Raw genomic sequence first — 22,627 nt, 5'->3', positions numbered from 1 at the left:
TTATTACTTCATCCCTACTTCTGAAATCATAACACGCATCTATTTTTTTTAAAAACATATTCATTGACATTTATCCACAGAATTCTGAGAGGTAGCTATCATTATGTGCCTAAGTTATGACCTGAGAAGAAGGGGTGTGATCTCTGACACACAAAATGATGACAGGGTGCAGAGGATTAAGTAAAACTGTACAGAGAATTTAGGTTTCAAGAGCTAAAGAGACACTGAATAATGACTTTGCAACATGTTACTTTATTGTTTCTTTTTGTTGTCTAAAAAAGCCTAGCATCACCTCTGAAAAACACATATATGCCTAAGAGAGATACACGTATTATTAATAGATTACACAATACAAAAACAGTGACCTCTTGAAAAAAGCCAAAGGAGGATAAATGAGCCTACAGGGGGCATTTACTTGCATAGCAAAGCAGACTACATGGAAATCTTGGGGGCCAAAAATTAACTAACATGCAAAATTACACACACACACACACACACACACACACACACACATACACGACTGTACTCTATCTCTTTTCAGACACACATAAACACTCACACCCATAATAAACACTAGACCCTTTATCACAGCACAGTTATTAGCTTGGGCTGAGAACGGTCTCATTGGAACACTCCATTATTAATTTAATGAGACACTACAACATGATCCACAGGTCGTCCCTGTTCCAGGAGAAGACTTGTGGGATGAACCATCGTTACAGTAAATCAGGCTAATGACAGGATTAACACCAACAGATTGAACATAGCTAAGCTCTTGTTTGCATAAGGCTTTGCTTTCTTGGCTTTTACAGGGCTCAAAGAAAACACAGCAAAGCTTTTAGGCTTTTAGTGCTGTTAGGGATATGTTACTGAAAAGTCGCCAACACTCCAGTGATGGCTAGAGGAGGATAGAGTCACATGTGATCTACTTCTTATAAAACTCCATCTTAAGTATGATGCCAACAAGGATTTTGGGCAGTCTGAGTGGCATACGCAGGGCCAGCCCTCTTTTTACAGGCGAGATCACTGATTGGCCCCTTCACATCTTAACCCCAGAGAGCATCGCCTCAAACCAGGAAGAGTTCACTTCTTGAAGTTGCTCCTATACGTAAATGGGAGAAAATTGCTCTCAGTGGTTTTGGGTTGGTCCCACACTTTCGTTATTTGCAAGTAATAAGTGCTTACTCCTATCATGTATTTCCAGCAATTGTTAAAGTGCCCGAGTTCCTGTTGAGGCCGCAAGTGCATGGAAGTTTAACAGCACTCATGGGACACACATCCTGCAGCTCTTGCAAATACAAACTCAGATGTTTTGTTGATTTAATTTCTGCATAATGAACAAATATAGTCATATTTCAACCACACAGTATTACAGTATCACCACAATCAAATGCCAAACCACACATTCAGAAGCTGAGAGGAAAGCATAAAATTGGTTAAGCAATTAAATTGATTTATTTAGAAGCACTTAGGTCAACTGTATATAAAAGAGATGATATTATGCAGATAATTCAGCTCCCAGCAAAAACCTCCTGAGCAGCTGACACTGAAGGCCCTATAGTGAAATAAGCAATTCAATTTAAAATTGTCAAAAAAAGAAGAAAAGAAAAACACCCTTTTGCCCCTTTTCTGGCTCTATTTCTTTTAAAACAAAGGACATCTTTGTCTCCTACCCTACAAATACATCTATGAACATGTTCACTCTTACTGTCATAACAATATACAAAAATTAAAAAAAGCACAACCACAGATCAGCAACAGCAGATAGCAAGACAAGAGTCTACAAGAGGACATTCATCTTTAAAGGATTCAGATCATGAGTTATGACAGAATTTCTCTGCAGCTTGTGGAGGTGGACAGTGATAAATGTTGAACTTGTATCTCCACCCGCAGCCTTTGATGCAGCCAAAAAAAATCTACCACATCTTTGGGGCCCTTGGGAAACAGTATAATTACACACTCAGTGAAACACATCCATGGTTTTGAATTAAGGAAATAATCTTTTGGCAAATGATGAAATGAAATAACTAAGCCTCTGGCAGCAATGCTGGAGGTTCTCTAAGGCACAAATAAACAGCTGATTGTTTCTAAAAGAACAATTTGCTGATTGTTTTCAGTGCTGTTTTTGATTTATTCTGTGCATCTGATCAGTTTTGCTTAGATACATTTTAGACATATGTCTTTACTCTGCTGTCATGGTTTTCTTACCTATAACTATTCCAGACTGTAGACTAGAAGCTTGTATTATTGTATTATTATCATTCAACTGAGTTCGCACTGTAGTGCATCTCCTGTTTTTTTGTGCAACACATCTATTAAAGCTGAAATGCTTTAAAAAAAAAAAAAAATTAAATGAGTTCAAATCCATTTAAACACAATCTCCTGCTAATCTTTTTGATGCAACATAAGACAGAGCTGCACACACACACAAACGCACGCACGCACGCACGCACGCACGCACGCACACACACATAAATACTGTATCTCTTTCGCATGAATGCTACACATACGCACACACAAGCTTGTTTGAACCCTTGAGTTATAAATTATGGATGCCTGTGTAGAAACCTGCACAGTCTGGCAGTTTTGAGTTAAGAGTGACACTGACGAGCACAGAAGCAGAGAAGACAGTGACGGGGCGAGCAGACAGGCTTTGAATGTGGATTACCGTTTAAAGCTAAAAAAACATTTTCCTGCGGAAAAATTTAGAAATGTTTTGTGCTGCAATATTTTGCACAAAATGGCTTGCTAGATCGAGGCCTGTATTTATCAAGCCTCTCAGGACAAAAAAAAACCAACATAAACTGGACCAAAATCCTACAAGATACATCTGTATTACATAGAGGCATTAGGGCAAAAATATTTTATCAAGGTACACCTAATTTTTAGTCCTTATCAAACTTTCATAGTGTTTCATGGCGGTGACTGAGTTCAAATTTATATTTATTATCAAGGCAAAATGAATTACTCAAAACAGGAATTTACCTTCATAATTTTGAAATTTGGAAGGAAAAATATCACCTACACAACAGGTGATTTCTGGGAAGAACTTATAATCCCTTGAAACAAAAGATTTCATAAGAGGAAAAAAAAAAAAACTATAGTGGATTAACGCTCTAGAATTAGTACGAAACTGACAAAAAGGAAATTCTGGGCTGGATTAATTTCAACCTTTAGTATTATTTAGTCTTCAACCTCTTGTTCTGTTCTCCCTTAAACCTCTGGCTCTCCTCCCTCATTCTCCTGTGTTACTGTTCAGCACCATATTAAACTTCTTGGAGACACCAACCTTTTATCTCTCTGCTCCCACTGTTTTAACAGAGCAGCTCAATTACCAGAACCACTCAGGAACGAGAAGTGGTTTCGCAGTGTTGACCCAGTGTAAATGCAGTGGTTTTTGCGCATATTAATGAGAACCCTGTAGCTTCTCTGTGTTTCACAGAAATACATTTATGCAAAGCAGAGCAGAAGTCAATTAAGTGGAAAATTGTATGCTGGCTGATATGAGTTGCTGTCTTACATAGAACTGCATGCATGAGCATATATTCTATGTGTGTGTGTGTGTGTGTGTGTGTGTGTGTGTGGTAGGGGGTTAATGAATGCTTTACTTTGTTTCATCATGTTTGATCTACTTTATAACCTGTTGCTACCCTAAGTGCCCTTTGTTCAGACATTTAAAGGACATGGCTGGCATCATTTCATTATTTTAGACTCAGCATTCCAACAAATATCCATGTAGCAGTGATTCAGGACGTCATGAGGAAACCTGAACATTTCTGTCACTTGGTGTGGTGTCTTTCTGTGTCTATTTATTAACTCAAATGAAAAGAAATCAACACTTAGTGCACAACTGGCAACAAAAGAAGAGGATCAGAGTGGGCCAACGAGATGAGTGGAGTGGCCATGGAGAGCTTGCTGGGTTCACTATGGCTCATATGAGGCCTACAACTGAAAACATTCAGTGTATGTTGTGGCCTGTGCCATGACCCTGAACGAACTCAGCTGGGGGAAGGAAATCTTAGAGTGATAAGGTGGGTGTAAAATTACAAAAAAATAATGCTTAAATTTGAGTGTATTTTGAGTGTTTCTCTGGAGAGTGGCTTCATGTGTGGCAATGAACCAGATTTTGTGCTCACTCTGCTTTGGTAGTTAAACGTGTTGCAAGGGATAAATCACACTGGTTATGTTCAGTGTAATAAAGGAATGTGTCACCTTTAGTATGATTTTAATCCTCTTAGGATGATGGAGTTCTATGACACAGACTCATGATTCTTTTTCATTTGATATGCTAATAATAATTTACTAAGTTTAAAGGCCTGTGGTTTGGCAGCTACTGGCTAAGAATCTATGTGACAGGACTGAACAGAATAATTTGTACACTGCATCTCCCTCCCTGGGTAAATAAAAAAGTAAATAAAGTTAAAAATAACAGATCCAATAAGCTCTGGCTGTGACCGACTCCCCCAGCTGTCAATCATGAAGGTAAAGCTGACACTGTGGTGAGAAGAGCTGTGGTACTCTAGTGAATTCCTCCACCACACTTCATCTCATCCTGGCTGATCTCATCCACATCTTGTTAAAGTTTCTCTCTCGCTCTCTCTCTCAACTTAATACCTGTTGCTTAATATGATACATGTGTATACACAGTCTACACACACTCACACACAAACCTTCCTTCTCTCTGTATATCACCCTTCAGTAAACTGACTTCTCATCCTCTTATTTAAAAGTTTTCTATCACTTAAAATTCTAACTGTGCAGCATCTTCTGCAAAGTTTCTGCAGAACATTCTGTGAAAAGCTAAATGTCACTGCTTATCTGATGTCCATCTGTTAGTACACAACTAGGTCTGAGTCAGAATCAAATTTGTTTGGAACTTGTTTTCAGGCTCAACTCTTTCAAAACCCCAAATTATATATAAAACATTTTTCCACTTCCATTTAACCCATTGCAGACAGTTATTTTTGGGGCTGAATTTGGAGACATCAGCGTCTCCGATGTTGAACATGACCACCCCAATACAGTTAAGGGGAATAGAATTGACATTTGAACAATAGTAGTGTGTCTTCTCAAAAACAATATCCTGGCTACTCTTGATAATTCACAGTGTCGGCAATTGTCATTGGGAATTAAATTGTGAGAAACCTCAACAGGAATTTCTTCAGACAGTAGAAAATAAAGTAGAAAACTACTGATGGTGAGGTCTGTGGATTGTCCAGCGTAACCTGGACCTGCTTCTGAAACACACTGTTACTGACTTTTCCAAATGAAATTCTGCAGTACAAATGAAAAGCCTTTCATGTGTATGCTGTCTGTATCTTGTCTTTGCTTTCATACTTGTGTGTGTGTGTGTTTCCTCTGCTGGTTTGGTCCACTAATGCTTTGGCACAGACAAGTATCTTTAAACCACATTCAGCCTCTGTAGTCAGTTAAATGTTGAGTGTCATTAATTTAATTAATATAGAACTTCGAAAATGTGTGTGTGTGTGCGTGTGTGAGGAAGGCTGCAAGTTTAAATCTGTGCATACTGAGAAAGAGATAGAGAGAGAGAGAGAGAGAGAGAGACTGTGAGTGCCATTCAGTGTCAGGCTGCAGCGCACTAAAACAAAGCCTTTAGAGTTGTGCGTGACAGGCTGAAAGGGAGCGAGGGATGACAGGATGAACGAGTGACAGAGAAAACAAGTGAGAGACTGAGAGCGCCAAAGGGAACAGACAGAGAAATGAAAGAGGGAGAGGCTGCGTAACAAGAGGGGGACACCGAGTCAACAAACACAGAAAAACACAAGAACCACAGAAGCAAGTCTACACAGTCTCAGAGAGAGAGGGATATGACACACACACACACACACACACACACACACACACACAAACAAACAAACACTGGCCTATCTGGCATTTGTGTGTGATTGAGGCAGTAACTCTTGAGAGAGTTGGACAGAGAAAGAGAAGATGAAAAAGGTTGCCGGGTAAAAAAGAAGTCTTAAACTATGTTCACATTAGCCCTCCGTCAAAAAACACTCAGACCCTCCTCAGCCTCCACAGAGTGTGTTGGCGCAGTTGGGGGTCCTGATTCAGAACGCTCCTAAAAGAAGCGAAGCCTGCCTCGGCTTTTGGTGCAACACCAAACACTGTTTCTGCAAGCTCACATTCCTGGTAGAAAACCCTCTAACACGAACAACATATTCCTACAGTTAACCTTACCAGCTGATGAGACAAACGATGAAATGACTGCATTCATGATAACTTTCCAGAGTTGTACAATCCCATCTCATAAATCATAAATCTCTGCACAGCATTTTGGTGTCTCATGAGTTTTCAGACCTGCCTTACTGGATCATATTCCATTTTCTCATCTGTACCTGGAGCAACACGCCCTCACCGACTCAGGTCCTTGTGTTCTGGTCTGAGTGCTCTGTACGTGTCTCTTATCACATCTGACATTGTCCTTATCTCTCTGTCACTTTCTGTTTTTCTCTTTGCCACCACTTACCTAAGCTAATTTGAAGAAGAAGCACTCAGTCAGATCTAAACCGATGCTAGAGGTGTGAAGCAGGTACGTGTTGTGCCTCCAACAAACCTCCTTGAGACAGAGGCACCTGACTATTACAAAAACTACATACTGATACATATGAGCAACAAGGAGTACAATGACAAAAGCTCTGCTGGAGACCCCAACTGCCTGTCTACAATACCCTGAGCACACTTTATGTTAGTACCACTAAAATAGATTTGACTAATCTGAGTCATTTGCCTCAAGGTGCAGTCCTTTTTAACAACCTTGTGTTATGATCTCCCCCTTATGACTGAGATGAGTTCAAAACATTACATCAATAAGACAAAGCTCTCACCTGGAAACAGGTCACCAAAACAGTAAGAGGTCTTATTAATACAGGGTTTTTACCTTTGGGTTGAGAAACTGGATCCTGGTCGTACAGAGGAGGATTTAAGCCACATGTGAACAGTTTCTTTGGACAGAGAGAAAAGAAAAAAAATATTATAATTTTATAATGACTCAGAATTCTAATCTCTAATCTCAAAATTCTTAGATTAAAATTAGAAATCTAAAAAGAATTCTTTTTTTTTCAAAATACATTTTTCCACATCTGGCTCTTCTCCTTTTCCGTATTCACGTGGATTCTGGTATCTTGTGTTTTTTCCCAGGAATAACCACTGTTGATTACTACAGAACAACGTCAGATTTTTCACTGAGGTATGAACATGAGTATGTAATTATTTTAAGAATAACATCCTCTTGGTGCAGTGGTGACAAGTGCAGTGAGAATCTCCATCTTCTAACATGAGTTACTGAACAGCAGCTTTTTTTTAAACAGCAGGTTATTAACTGTCATTCTGCTTTCACAATGTCCATGTCTGCTTATTGTTTGCCCTCTGAGTTGGATTTTATGACAATGAAGCCCAGGGATTCAGAGCTGATTGACAGCTGAGACTCTGCTTTCTGACATTTGCTGTTTCTGCTCCACAGCAACAGTTTTTGTGTTATTTTATTTTTTGGATTTAGTTTTTTCTGTTTGTTGGGCTGCATACCCAAATCTGAGTATGACATTTTCAGATAAGGCTGTGGATCTCCAACTTCCAGGCAGTGGTTGCTAGTCCTCCTGGAGTCCACATGAAATAAATTTAAAGCTACAATCAAACAAGCGCAAGCATGAGACTCAAAAGCAATTCAGTCTTCTGCTCCCACCCTCCCCGTCTCTGCACTGTTATACTCTGCCCCCTTCACCTATGTCCTCTTCACATTCGGTGTCGCACCTAATGAAGGAATCGGGAGCTTGTGATGTCTTCCAGTAGCTAATAGCAGTTTGAGAGGAGACTAGAAGTGACTGACAGTTGTGAGCTTTAAGTGTAAACCAAAATTATGAGGAAACAACATAGGAACTTTAATTGTTCTACAGACAGCCTTACTCAAAAACATAGAAACTACTCAATCGAATGCATTGAAACACAATGAACATAAATGAGGCCCATTATATACTGCTACTTCAGTCTGGCCTGAGTAAGATGTTGATGGTTAAGTAGTTAGTTAACTTATAAATTATGGTAGCTGTGGCTGTTATAAATGTGTTTCATGATAAACTGTATGTCTATCTGAGGTCACACACTTCACATCTGCATTGAAGACATGCTTTCTCCCCAGGAGTGTGACTCAACACTGTAAATTCAAAAGGCCCTGTCAGCCCCCCTCATGTTTTGGATCTGGTCTGTTTGGGGCCTTGAGGCTGGTTAAAGCAGGTTACAGATGATGTTTTCACTCTGTGGATTTTTAATTGTACAAATTTCATCACCTGATTTATTCTATTTTCCTGCAAGTGTGTGTGTGTTTCTCTTCTTTTCTCCTTCTCTGTAGCTGTCTCTCTTCCTCTCTCACCTCTGTCTGTCTCTCAGTCTTTCCTGTCTCTCTGTATATCTCTCCCGCTCTTCCTCCTTCAGTAAGTCTGACTGACAGGCTGTAGCCGAGGGCCACTGGACCATGTTCTGTCTGTCAGACTCTTCACACCTGTCTGTCACTTGTGTCTCTGCTGAACACAAAATGGATACTTAACATCACCCATCTGCATACTGCACATACTGTACCTGATAGCATTACAAAGACTATAATCCCCAATCATTTTGCAGCCTGTTCACAGCACAGATGGCCACATATGTAAATGAAGATGAGACTGATATTCTTTGATATTCTACGCCTCTTTGTGGGCATCATGATGATTTAAAGTCACTAAGAATTGATGGGATTTCTCCACACTGAACTGTACATGTTGTGCCCGATTGTAACCTTTAAGTGGCAGGTGATGGACTGCTGGTTTTGACTTCAGATATCAGTTTTATACAATTTTGATAGACTTTAATTAGCTAGAAGAACTGTTAAAAGTTTTGGACTTGGGCTTTTTAACTTTATTCAAGTTGATTCTGGTGTAATTCTTTGTTGAGGATGTAATACACCAAGAGGTGTTTGTTATAATACTGAACTACTGTTGAAGGTAAACAAGCACCTCCCTACCCTTGTTTAATCACACCATGCTCATAAAGTCAAAAAATAGTGTAAAATTGCACTTTGTGTTATTATTTTACTACCAGCTGAAAATGTTCAACTTATCCACATGAAAATAATGAAACGAGCTGCTCCCATCATTTGAAACAAACCTGATAAACAATTCTGCCTCAACACCCCAACCAAGAGCGATTGGAGCGAGGCAGTATCACACTATGGGGGTAAAAAAGCTTCAGTGCAGCACAAAGAAACAGCAGCAAGCAAGTTACACAACAGCAGTTATTGCTTTTATCCTATTTATCCTTATTTCAGATTACACACCGGAGGTGAGTTAACAGTGTGTGACACTGCAACTTTAGATAAGACGTTAAAAAGAACATTGATGCAGCAGGAAAATGGAAAGAAAACAATTTACAGGTTTATTTATCCAAGTGGTGTTTGCAGCGTTTGTGTGTTTGCTTTTTTCTGCTCCAAACTGCTTCTTCTCTCACAGCAAAACTCATTTACACCTGCAAGCTCCATCAGTTTTCTCCTGTCAAGCCCACCATTAATACCATTATTGTTTTAGTGTGTATGAAATTATTAAAAGACACTGCAGGCTGTAAAAGACTGAAATGTTGTAATAAGGCCACCCATATCCTTTAAGGATTACTGAGCTCAAGTCTCAGTTTGTGTGTGTGTGTGTGTGTCCTCACAGAGGATAAGCAGGTGACCCTGTGTTAATGGCTGTGAAATAGAGCTGTCTGTCTCCAGTTTGTCATCACGGCTTCATGGCTGCAAGAGTACAGTGCTACATAAAATCTCCTGGTGTAATTACAACAACCACACTCTTCTTCTTTTCATATACATGTAGCACTGTACCGTATGTTCCTGTGAACCCTAAACAGCTGCTGCAATGTTATCAAACAGCACGACTGTCTGCCTCAATATACATCCACAAAAGTGCTTGTTTTTGCTCGTCTCTGACAGGCTGAGGTTGTTATTAGAAGCGTCTGTTAACATTATACTTACCAATACCACACCTACTCCTACAGAGATAGACCTTTTTGTTAAAGAGTAAGGTCCTTTTCTTTAACTAGAAAACAGCTGTTTTATTGCTCTGTTCAAAACCACCAGACTCCATTTTACAAAAACAGTGATCTTACCTTCTAATGGATGAAGGCAACAGTAGATCAGCAACTGTGTTCTGTGAGGTAGAATTACTGTTTTTGTCATTGGAGTCTCACAACAACAATCTGAGTCTGTCTGAGGCAAAGACGAGCACTTCAGTGGCATTTTAACTGGCTTCAGTTTAAATGCCAGGCAGCAATGATGAGTCCCACTTTAGAGGAGGTGGGACTGAGATCATACAGAATTTGCATGGATGGAGATAACTATCTATAGAGCCCATTCTAATTTTATAGAAGTCACCTTTATAATGACAATAAAAGGTGAAAATGGTTGCACACTTGTACAAACTAGCAGGACAGTGGTTGTTCCAGCGATGACATTTAATCAGCTAGTCAACCTGACGTGAGTAAGAAAAGAGAATAACATCATCCACAAAAAGTCAATCCCTAACACAAACAGAAAATGTCACAGCACAGGAGATAATGAGACACTACGGCGAGCACTAAGCAGCAAAGATGGTATCACAGCAGAGCAGCAACTAACAATTCTTTTCATTATAAGTCCTATTATCTACTCACCTCATCTATAAAGCATAGTAAAATACTGATAAATAACTATCAAAGGTTCACAGAGATGATGTCTTCAGATTGTTTGCCTTGTTTAACTATCAAAAAAGTTTGGTGTTTAGATTACAATGATATGAAACTGAGAAAAACAGCAAATCCTCATATTTGAGAAGCTGGAACCAGCTAATGTTTGCCATTTTTCACTTGATACATTATTTTGTCACGTAACCAGTTTTCACCTCCTCCCCAATGCTAACCTGTGCTAACCAGCAGAGTGACAACAGAGTTCATTGACAAGTGAGTCGACTGCAGATATGAATGTGTTGCTAAAAGAGGACACTACAGTGCGCTGCGGCTGAATAACAAAGTGTTATCAGGAAGAGCAGCCAGACATTGGTGCAGGCAGGCAGCCAGATAAGAGAGGCAAACCCCGAACACAATACTACCAGCAGAACAAAACACTTGCTCATGCTGACACACAGAGAGAGCACCCTGCAGCGCCGGTGTGTGTCAGTGTAGGGAAGGCATTTGATCTGCCTGTGTGGGTGCTGCTTTTTAAAAAAAAATCATAAACAATGTTTATGGATTAAGAGGAAGCCATCAAGAAATTCTTAAGCGCTTTTAAATCATTTTATGTGTAATTTGTGTGTGAGCATGACCGTGGATGTGTGTGAGGTGAGCCGCCATGTTAAATAATAGCAGCAGCGGCCAGAGCTGTGCGTCAGTTATTCTGCAGTAACAATGACCAGCGGCCCCGGTGGTCACAACGACTGACCCCTGCTCTGACCCCGTTGTTGTCCCAAAAAAAAACAACACAATCCGACGCCGCAGGGAAACACAGAAGAAGACAGTCAGTGACATCAGTCAGCCCAGTCATTTTCTTATGGTACAAATTTGCCAGCTCATTTAGGACTTAGGGATAATTCCTCATAAATTATTTACAGCACAGAAAGCAAGAATATGCACTCCCCATTTGAATAACGAATTATTGTGCTACAAATGTTTTTTTTCCTCAGGTCACACACAGATGACTTTTCTAGAGCAGACTTGTGTTAAACTGAAATGAAACAGCAGAAGTTTCATTTGAGTTAAATGTACCCTGTGGAGGTTTTCATCATAAACAAACACAGTTTTGTTTGCATTCAACTTCTCTCACCAAAACACAGTGTATTTTCTTTGGGCCTTATGGACGTGTCAATTGCATTTTGTACCTTATAAAACCTGAGTCAGAATTACAAATACAAGCTGACTGAACCTCGTACATTGCTCTCAAGATGGTATGAAAATCAAAATGTTTGTATATATTATCTTTCTTTTATACCAAGATGGCGGCACACACGGGATGCAGCGGCTCGAGGCTCCCTACTTCTTTTAGTGTTTCTTGCGCAATTGTGTGCTATGTGTATGTAAACTGTGCAAAATTGTGTAAATTTTTGTAGTTTTTGTATTTTTGTATTATTTGTATTATTTGTGTACATTTTGTATTTCTCATTGTATATAATTTCTTCTATAGTGCAACCACAATTTCGTTGTACTTACATTAACTGTACAGTGATAATAAAGCCTATTCTATTCTATTCTATTTATTGATCGAAGTATACAAGAACACACACAAACTCACAAAAACATGGCTCCAGATCCCCTCCCTGACCCACCCACTTACAAATAAGAGAGAACCTTACTCATAAGGAGTAGGCACTTCAATCCTAGCTTATTCTGACGACTAATGGTGTATCAATTCTGGTAACATTTTTACATCAAATTGATATAGGTGTTGACCTGTGTCTAAATAAGTCAAATATGGCTGCCAAATCTTCAGAAAAGTATTGTATTCATTTCTGAGAGTATATGTGATCCTTTCAAGTGGAATACAGCTATTCATCTCCAAAAACCATCTAGCTATGGGAAGATGGGAGTCGGGCCTCTATGTCACCGCTGTGAATTTTCTGGCAATGCACAAAGCTATTTCTAAAAACCTTTTGGGGGTTTCTTAAAGGTGCTACTGACATAAAACGCCCGAGTTATATTGTAAATAATGCAGGAGCCAGGTATGGAATGAGAACAATGCTAACTCTGGTTCTGCTGTGCTGATTTTCAGTTGACTTTTTTTAATGTCTACCATGTGTCTGATAATAAATAATAAATCAGTGGAGATTGCAGCCACATTTGAACAGTACCAAGTGTGAGCTCAGAGTTGCATAATGAGAGCCAGAGGCTTAAACAAGATGCATCCACATCCAACATGTGGCATTTCATAACATAATGTTTGCTGTTCAGCATACTTTGTATTTGAGACTTATCTGTCATAGAAAAATATATCAACAGTGACCAATAAATGCTACAGTGGCCCAGGCATGCAGGTTAGCAAAGTCATTTTCAGACCAGAGGCAACATTTTTCACTACCATAAAGAGATGCTTTTAACATAAATGTAAATAAGAGAGACTCTATATCCTATGCAAGGTTTTGCCTGGATAATACTTTTCAAATGAAAGTGACAGTAAACATAACAACAACAACATAGATCACAGCTACCAAGCTAGCTGTGTTACAAATTTGCAAGGGTCAGAAGTCGCACGAGCTTAATGTGCAAGAGTGATGTTTACATCTTATATAACACACTTATCGCCTTGATTACAAAGGGCTGCACTGATGACTGTATGGCCACACACACACACACACACACACACAATGATGGGAGCTTACAATACATCAGAATACTGTATCCACACAGCTGACGTGAAACAGCAGTGTAAGGGAAACAAATGCACACACTTAAACATAAATACACCACCACACACAAAAGCTTTAAGACTGCTTAATAGAAACTATTCAGATTCAGCTGAGAGTTTCTGTGCAGAGATGGTCTGTAAGCTTCTTACACATGACAGAGCTTAGACAGACAGTTCAGCTGGCAAAGCAGATGCTCAAAACGGGTAGGACTTATGGACGAGCATGATAATGACATAAAATAAGATATTTCGGTCAGGCTTTAGATTACAGCCTGCAGGTTACTGCATCATTTAATGTTTTTTTTCCCTTTACATTATTGTTATTGCTGGGGAACAAAATATTTGGTTTAGCCTGGGAGGAAGGGTCAGTGCAGTTCCCCCTGTTGTAAGGCTGTAGTGAGAAATCATGTAATATCCGGCCTGATGGGGGAAAAAAAAAGGGTTTTGTTTTTTTGTTCAGTTTTTTTTTTTTTTTAACAATAGATTTTTTTTCTGTGCTCTAGTTTGTTTAGGAGCGAAGACTCTGCTCACCACCTTATTAAAGAGTCTGAAGCATCAATTTGCAGCATCCTGCAGGAGCCAATATTGTGATTTTTCAATTAATTAAAACTAACTGTTGAGGGCAGAATGAAGAAGGCATCAGACTGTGGAATATCAAGTTCCTTCCATTACACTGCATAGACGCAATCACACACACACACACATAATGTGCAAATGATATGCAAAGAATACACACAGATTCTAGCATCATGCGATGTGCATCGATGTGGTCACAGTGTGTGATGAGATGTGGAGGTGTGTGGAGGAGGGATGACTTTAAAAACCAATAACCAATCACAGGTTTTGTGTGTGCATGTGTGTGTGTGAGTGCATGTGTGTGTGTGTCACACAGGGAGACGGTTTGATGAGACTGTGGTAGAAAACGACCTCAAGCTAATTACACAGACTGATGCTGTGCTGGAGGCAGAAAACAAAAACAGGTGATATTTGAACAGCGAAGACCTGATGGTCACGTTTAGTCAGCCCCTTCCACAATTACTGATTTTTTTTTTTTCAAATCCAAGCAATTTTTCCATAATAAATGGGTCAAACCAAAACAACTAGTGCCAGTTCTACAAACCACTGCGGTTTTCTGCTGAAAAATTTTGGAACCGCTTTTACAAGCCAAGTCAAATAAAAATTCACCCTCAATGATCTCCCTCAAACCTACCTTGTAACTATAATGGGAGGACCATTTTTATTGGAATCACATGTAATCTTATACTTTAAACTAACCATTTGATTTATATATTTTCTGGTGGTCTATATGGCATGATTGGAAGCACTAAGATTACCCTATGGGCTCAGTTCAGGAGGGAAAAAAAAGTCAACTTCCTGACTTTCCTTCACCATAGGTTTGTAGCTATGAAGAGAAATATCCACAAACAGATCAATGGTGAGATCCTGAGAGATTCCAAAAATAGAACATGATCGCAAAAAAATCTCTTATATAAGCCACTGCAATTCCAATAGTTTCAGCCTGTGTTACTCACGGAAAAACTCACAAGATCTGAGAGGGACTATTTGATGAAAGATTATGCACATATCCATGACTTTTAATTTTTTTTTAATCTTACAGTGACAGATTCAATTTTCCTCAAAATTGTTGAAATTTTATGTCTTCTACGCGGTAACATTGTTTGTTTTTCTCCACCTGTTGTTGGTCTTAATGTGTTTTGTGTAACAGTGATGACGCAGGTTGTTTACTCTGCTGCCGTGCCGTGTTCATTCAGTCGCTCTGGATGAGAGTCTGAGATCTAGTCTCGGGATGTGGATGAGAGAAACGAGGAGTGGGCGAGACTGAGAGAGAGAGAGACTGAGAGAAAGTAAGAACGACCTCCCTATCACCACACACACACACACACACACACACACACACACACAACTCCTACAGCCAATAGGAGGACAGCTGGTGGCACAGTTCCTGGACTCAGACCAATGATTGTGTGTGGGTGGACTGGTGGGGTGTATCATGTCTGTTTGTGTGTGTGTGTGTGTGTGTGTGTGTGTGTGTGTGTGTGTGTGTGTGTGTGGTGGGTGTTGTCTGGGGGGTAAGATGCTGTGTCTCCCATGTGTAAAAACTGAGCACTGCAATCTGTTGAATGAGGACAGTGTGCATGTTTTCAAATGTGTGTACTCTATATATCTGTAAACAAAAAAGATGACTAATGATCAAATTAACAATACAGGTGAACATCTTTCACAGCAATGAGCAACAAAAAGTGTCAAAATTACAGTCAGAGTTTTGTACAGTGGTACAATTCTTGTCCCTCAAGTGATATTCTGAAACAAATCTGTCTGAGAAATTCTAGTAGCGTCAACACAGCATGACATACACTCAGTTTCCAGTTTATTGGGTATACCTACCTAAAACTGATACAGTCCTGCAAAACTTGCTAAAACTGTTTTAGAGAGGAACTGATTCAACATTATAGTGATTTAAATATTGTAAAAGATAGATTTTGTAACACAAACAACTGTCTTTATAACACACAGTTCAACAGCACCACAAACTGCAGCTTCCAAAATGACCACACAGCTGAGTCACAGCATCTCACAAAACACTTTCAACAAGGGTATCGATGATTCAGAGAAATGAAACACTTTACGCCTTTAATATAGTGTTAGGTTGCACTGCATTTTAAATACTCAGTCAGACTAAGCATGAACATAAACAAGATGTATAGGCTGACATTTTGCTTGACTGAAATGGTGAAACAGCAACAGCGGATGTGCAGAAACCACCCCAGTAGTACTTTTAAACCACATTCAGATCTCTACATGTTAATGGTTACAAAATGAGCCCAGCTTTACATTAGAGAGAAGACTGAGGTTGTATGGTGCCATATGACATCACTAACCACTAATAACTCCTAACTTCTCCTCTTCTTGATCCCTGAGGAGTGAGGGGAGCTGCATGAGTGGACGCATTTACTGCCTGTCAATCACAGTGGATGTAAAGTGAAGGTGGGGGGTTAAGAACAGCGCAGCTTGAAGGTGGATGACATATGAAGGGGGAGAGAGAAAGAATGAAGGACAGAGGAGAGGGAGTAAAGGATGACTAAGCAGATATTGAAATTATCAGTCACACAAGGAGGAAGATGAGCGGGAAGATCCTGGATCAGAGGATAGTAAGTGAGGATTGTATGTCAAAAAAGAATTTTGGATGACTGTCTTAAACAGAGACTGAACATATTTTTCTTTGAAAGCATGCCAAGGCTTCTGGATATGATTTTTTTTACTGTGTCTTTTTACTCAGAATCAATCATTTTCTTTAGGATTTTAGGCAGGGACCTTCTTGCAGCTTTCATGGTCATGACTGTTTTGTGATGTCTCAGGTGGTTTTACTCTTACTTACTTTATTCTGTCTGTTTTTTTTTCTTCTTTTTTTGCTCCTCTTTTTCCCTACACAACATTAAATTTGTTTTCACCCCAGTTGCTGGTTCTCATGTTGTAATGCAGTCTTCTGATTTGCTGTGAAGTGTGGATGACAATGCTGGTCTCTTAGTCCACCACCACTGTCAGACAGTCATGGTTCTCAAACAATGAGTTCTACTGACTTTTCAACTGACTTCTTTGCAATACACAATAATTTGGTTAATCCCATTTTTACATTTGGCGCCATTATCAGGTCTGATATGTGCTACATCTGACGTGTGCACTGCTGATTATCAAATGTTAGCATGCTAACACACTAAGATGTTGAATAGGGTTAACATTGTATCTGCATAGCAGCAGCATGTTAGCATGCTGACATTTGCATTGAGCTCACAGCACAACTACGTCCCTGTACAGTCTCATAGAGCTGACAGCATGGCTGTAGACTAATATTCAGAACAAAAGAATATTTTGCACATCTATTTTATGAGGCAGATGCATAGGAAGGGGATCAATGGCTCTAAAGTAGCAAACCAAATCACACACACTCTCTAACTTGCAATGATAAATTTATTTGTGACACTTTGCAAATCAAATATCCAAGAAGTCTCTTTAACTTTTGGTTGGAAAAAGAAGAACAAGAGGGATTATAAAAGATGCAGTCCCAGAGTGGGCACCTTTCATCTCTGCTCTGTCATTAGATTAACTCCATAACACCTCTGAGAGGCACAGAGACCAAAAATCACTGCTCTCCAAACCTACAGTCCACTCAGAGCTAATCCAACCTACACCTGTCTACACAAGAGCACTCCAGTGTCCTCCACACTGCAACAACACTTCTGATTACACCCTCAGATGACTGATGTACTGGCAGGTGCAGGAGTCGAGTGTAGGGACAGAGTTTGAGGGCAAAGGAGATTAAATGATGGGAAAGATACAATAAATGAGCAGTTACAGGAACAAGAGATACAGGAAGGAGGGAAAGCGAAAAAGGAGGTGAAGTGTGCACATAGAAGAAGAATTAGAGCATGGAGGGTAGAGGATGAGAGGAGAAAGATTAGCAAGAGAGGGACAGAAGGGGAGATTTGTCAGAAAAAGAGGTGAAAGTGAGCTTACAAATAATGAAATAATAAAATAATGAGGACAGGAGAAGAGAGGGCTAGATGAATGGAAAGGAAAAATGGATGGAGGAGAGAAAGAAGTTGACAAAGGAGTCGAGAGAAAAGTCATTTGATGGGTAGGACAGATGTGTGAGAATGAGAGATGCACAATGGGCAATAACGAGAGAAAAGGATGAAAAGGAAGAAAAGGTGAAATGATGAATGAAGAGGCATAGTTCACTGCAACTGGAGGAATGGAGGAAGTCAGGAAAAGGAGAAAACATAATTTTGGGAGCTATAAGGGAAACAAATGGATGAAACATGGAAGAGTGAGAAAACAGAAGTGAAGCTGCGAGGATAGAGAGATGCTAGAAAAGAAGAGATGGAGGGAGCAGTCATAAAATGTCCTGCAGCTGATTCTGGCGTTAGCTGTAAACTTCCCTCCAGCAGTCTCAGTCCCTCTGGGGCCCTAATGCCAGGCCCCTGAGCTTTCAAGCACTGAGCAGAGACAGAACATACTGCACACACACATATACATGCACACACACGCAAACACATGCTAATAATACACCATCCCTCAAGCACACTGAAAAACACAGAGACTGATGCACATACACTTGGGCAAGGGCAAAGGAAACATATGGAGAAAGTCACCGTGGGACATTTTTAACTGCAAAATTTTGCACCAAATTCAGTTCATCTCAAATCACAGCAAGGACATAAATCTGAGCAGCCCTGTGCACATGCACTGCCTCAAACCATCCTAAGAGATCTGAAAAGGACTGATTTGATGATTTATCTGCTGTTGGACCGACAGTTAACCTCTCATTTTTAAACCACATGTGGCCCAGTTTTGAATTTTATCACAAGGACTTTACAATTAGATGACATCACACACCCTTGAAAAAAAGTTTTAATTTATACTGCACCTATTATATGTGGTATAAAGTGAGGTATTGATGATGGGGGTGATACCAAATAAATTCTGACTGGAATCAAACTGATTACCAGGGTACACCCAGAAAGTGAACTTGTAGCACACAGACACACACACACACAGAGAGAGAGAGAGAGAGAGAGAGAGAGAGAGAGAGAGAGAGAGAGAGAGACACACTAAAGAGTGTATCTGTTTGAACTTGTCAGGCTCAGGGGAAACTGCACCTCAATGACACTATAATCCTCATTCAAATGAGACTCTACAGGCTGTAGAGACTGATGAGAGAGAGAGAGAGGGAGGGTGTGGATGAGTGAGTGAGGTTACATGTCTATAAGTGAAAATGGAGAAAAGGGTAAGCGAGAGGGTAACAAATTAATTCAGAAATGCAAATTGAAGAAATTAGAGAGAAACACAGAGGGACAGCCAGAGGCAGAGAGGACAGCCGAGGTTAGATGTAAGGGTGAAAGAGGGAAAGGAAGAAGCTTTGTAAAGGTAGAGAGACATTGGTTGGATGCCAGGAGAGTGAGAGGAATCTAACATCAACAGAAACGTGCCGTAGTTCCTCTGGTTATGTAACATCGTAGCAGCGAAAATGAAATTCATCGAGGCACAGAAAGGCTCAAAGTGCAGCTCAGTTCCATAATGCATTACTGGTGTAAAAGTTAGAAGAAGAATATAACACATAAAATCAATTTCTTCTTGGGATTACTTTCTTCATCTGTGTGTGTGTGTGTGTGTGTGTGTGTGTGTGTGTGTGTGTGTGTGTGTGTGTGTGTGTTCACTGCCTCTGACACGCAGTTTCAAACACATCTGATAATAAGAGTGTGATTTCATAGCAGGGGTTGCCTCTCAACAGGCGGCCACTGCAGCAGTTATTCACGTCCCAACACACACATTGCATGATACACAAACACACACACACACACACACACACACTGCCTGCAGTCAGTTTTATCAATGATACACAGATGCTGCACTCAGCCCTCTGTCCTCGCCTGTCTGACTGAGGAATCAGTCGCACTCTCAGCTGTAGTTCATGAGACATCTGTGTAATCAGTCTCTTGACCTGCCTGTGACTTTGTGGTGTCATTTGTCTCTTTTAGGTTAAAACTGTACAAATTTCAAGTGAATCAACTTGAAAATAACGGTCACATGGACTCGTGAGTGGCTCATCTGTTTTAGTTACATACCATTCCAGATTAGAGGAGCTGGTGGTGGAGCAGAGCTACAGACTCAAGGTTTAGTTGTATCAGAACTGCATTAAGTTGCTTCTTGCAAATTAAGCATTTCCAATTGCTGTTGCTTTGTGTATAAAGTGTTCAACTGGTGAATCATGGGGTGGCTTTTATTGTCAAGCAGCCACAGGAAATGCAGTGTATTCATTAAGGGGTTTTCCACCAATCACAAAAAATGCCTCCACAAAGAAGACTAGTCTTTTTCTGTCATAGGTCGCAGCCTAGTAGTCAGAACAACCAAAGCCATGACTACAGCCATAACCAGAACTATATAATTTCATTATAGTCTTCCTCATTAGCAGCAGCCAGTCGTAACACAGTGTAGGGATAACGAGCCTCCACTTCTTATCTTTACATTAATAACAATGATACAGATTTGCAGCTGAGCCAGTTGCAGCTGAGAGTGCACCCATTCACACTGTGGTCACAACAACAACAACAATCTAATACATAATGCATAATACATAGTACATAACAATATATCATACTACAGCTTGGCTTTGCTCTAGGGATCAGAGGGAACACAAATCCCAATGTGAGATAATGCAAAAATGTTGTGAGATAACACAAAGCTCGACAAAGCTGAGCTGATGATTTTCTGTAGATTCATCACCTCAAACAACACTGTCCACATTTTCACAGTGTTTTCACGTCATCTTGTTATTATATAAGCATCTTTTACAACTGCCTCAATCACAAAAATAAAGACTTGAGACATGAGCCGGACCAGAATTACTTTGCTAAAAACGTTTAAGTCATTTACTTCTGATGTGGTAATATTCCACTGACAGACCGACCAAGCACATGTAATTTGAATATTTAATTATTATTTCTATGCACTAAAACTGATTGCTTAGTAAGACCTGTTCTTCTTCATGTCATGCTGAGTGTAGACTTGAAACCAGGTGCTTGCTTTTTTATTCTCCATACTTGACACTGCAGGTTCTGTCTGTCTGTTTTGATTGACGTGTTTTTGTTTATGCTTTCTTTTTGTTCTTATGATCCTTCATATATCTCTCGGTTTATCTGATTTCTAGCCTTTGTTTTGTTTGCCTGTCTTCCTGTCTCTAAGTCCATCTCCTGGATCTTATCAGACGTCAGTGCTCCACAGGCTCTGTCTGTTTACCTGTCTGTCCTAAAGTAAATCTTCCTGTTTTTTAATCGTCCGTGGAGAAACGGTGGGCGCAGGGATTGAAAAAGATCAGCCTATTTGCTCATTTATTCGCTTGTTTGCCGCTCGCCAATATCTCACGTAACACTGATCCAATTCCAACCAAACTTGAGGAAGCAATCCATCAAACAACAGTACTCCCACATTTTCAAATCAACAGCAAAAACTCCCAAAACGACATAGCTCCAGACTTCTTCTCTCCAAATGTTAACAGTCTGCCAGTCTGTCTGTCCTGCCTGAGAAAATCAATGAACCTGCGTATCTCCCTCCACTTAGACACAGGCTATTTTACCTTGCACAAATCAGCCAGATCATTTGTGTAATTAAAAACTGTGAAAAGTGGCTGTAGATGAGAAGCTGGAGGTATGGAAAAAGCCCTGTCTGCATCCCACGAGAGCAATCAGACAGAGGAGACAGAGGAGGGGAACAAGGAGGAGTTTAAGAGTCAGGAGGAAAATGGATAATGAGGTGTTGAGATGAAAGAAGACACGGGGAGTGAGGGTTACTTTGATAAATCAGATAAATGTTTTTTTCGCTTCTTTGGTTTGTTGCTCTTTGTTTGTTTTTGATGTTGTTTGGATTTTCTTTTTTTTTCACACTCACAAATTCCTCTGGCAAAAGGCTCTGCTTAAAGTCAGATACCTCCACCAGAGAGGTTTGAGTCTGCTTGTTTGTTAGTTACCAAGATATTTTAAAAACTAATGTTGTGAGCTTTGGGTGCAAACAAAGGACAAAATACAGCCTCTCAAAATGTATATAGCAAAACTACAAGGTTAGGAAACTAGTGGGGCCATAGTTAAAAGAAAATCAAATGAACCAAATAGCCTTTTGGTCTATGAATCATTAGGAGTCAGCCACATTAGGTCCTTTTCATGTTAACATGAACACACATTGTTTTAGGGGAATTGAACAGATGACTATGCTGTTGTCTTCCTCATGTGTACAGACTAATGTCTTAATGTTGCAACACAGGACTGAACTGAATGCACTTCTTTGAATAGAAAAAATGGCACATGTATCCCCTGATTGTCTTTTCTTAAGTATACTATAGTGAAGCAGATTAAAAAACTCAGCAACTCAGCTCAACTCAAAACAACACATTTGGGTGATTCTATAGCCTGTGCTGATATACGAGCAGGACAGGCTGTGTAAGTGTTTTATTTTATCTCGTTCTTTGTTGCTACACATTCTTGGCCAGTGTTTCTGGACTCCACTGCCCAGAAACCATTTGTTAGTGAAACAGTGTTGATGGCAGTTTTCCCATTGATGATGTTTCAGTTCCTATGTGTGTCACTCTTTTTCTGTTCATGCTAACTTTACATTTCCTTTTTCTTTTTTTTTTTTTGCTTATTA

At 39.8% G+C, this 22,627-nt stretch overlaps 1 protein-coding gene across 8 annotated transcripts in view; it reads right to left on the bottom strand.

The window, feature by feature from the left end:
- Positions 1 to 22,627, bottom strand: part of slc8a2b (solute carrier family 8 member 2b) — a 143,056-nt gene that overhangs the window by 116,394 nt on the left and 4,035 nt on the right. For 4 of the 8 annotated variants that reach the window (XM_018660522.2, XM_018660526.2, XM_018660525.2 and 1 more), the window contains exon 2: positions 6,902 to 6,965. The exons of the other annotated variants lie outside the window; for them this stretch is intronic. The gene's annotated coding sequence lies outside the window, so the exon portion shown is untranslated. The remainder of the gene's footprint in view (positions 1 to 6,901; positions 6,966 to 22,627) is intronic. 8 annotated transcript variants of the gene reach the window in all.

This window comes from Lates calcarifer, linkage group LG21, assembly GCF_001640805.2.
Source record: "Lates calcarifer isolate ASB-BC8 linkage group LG21, TLL_Latcal_v3, whole genome shotgun sequence".
Lineage (NCBI taxonomy): Eukaryota > Metazoa > Chordata > Actinopteri > Centropomidae > Lates > Lates calcarifer.
This window is presented reverse-complemented; position numbering and strand designations above follow the sequence as displayed.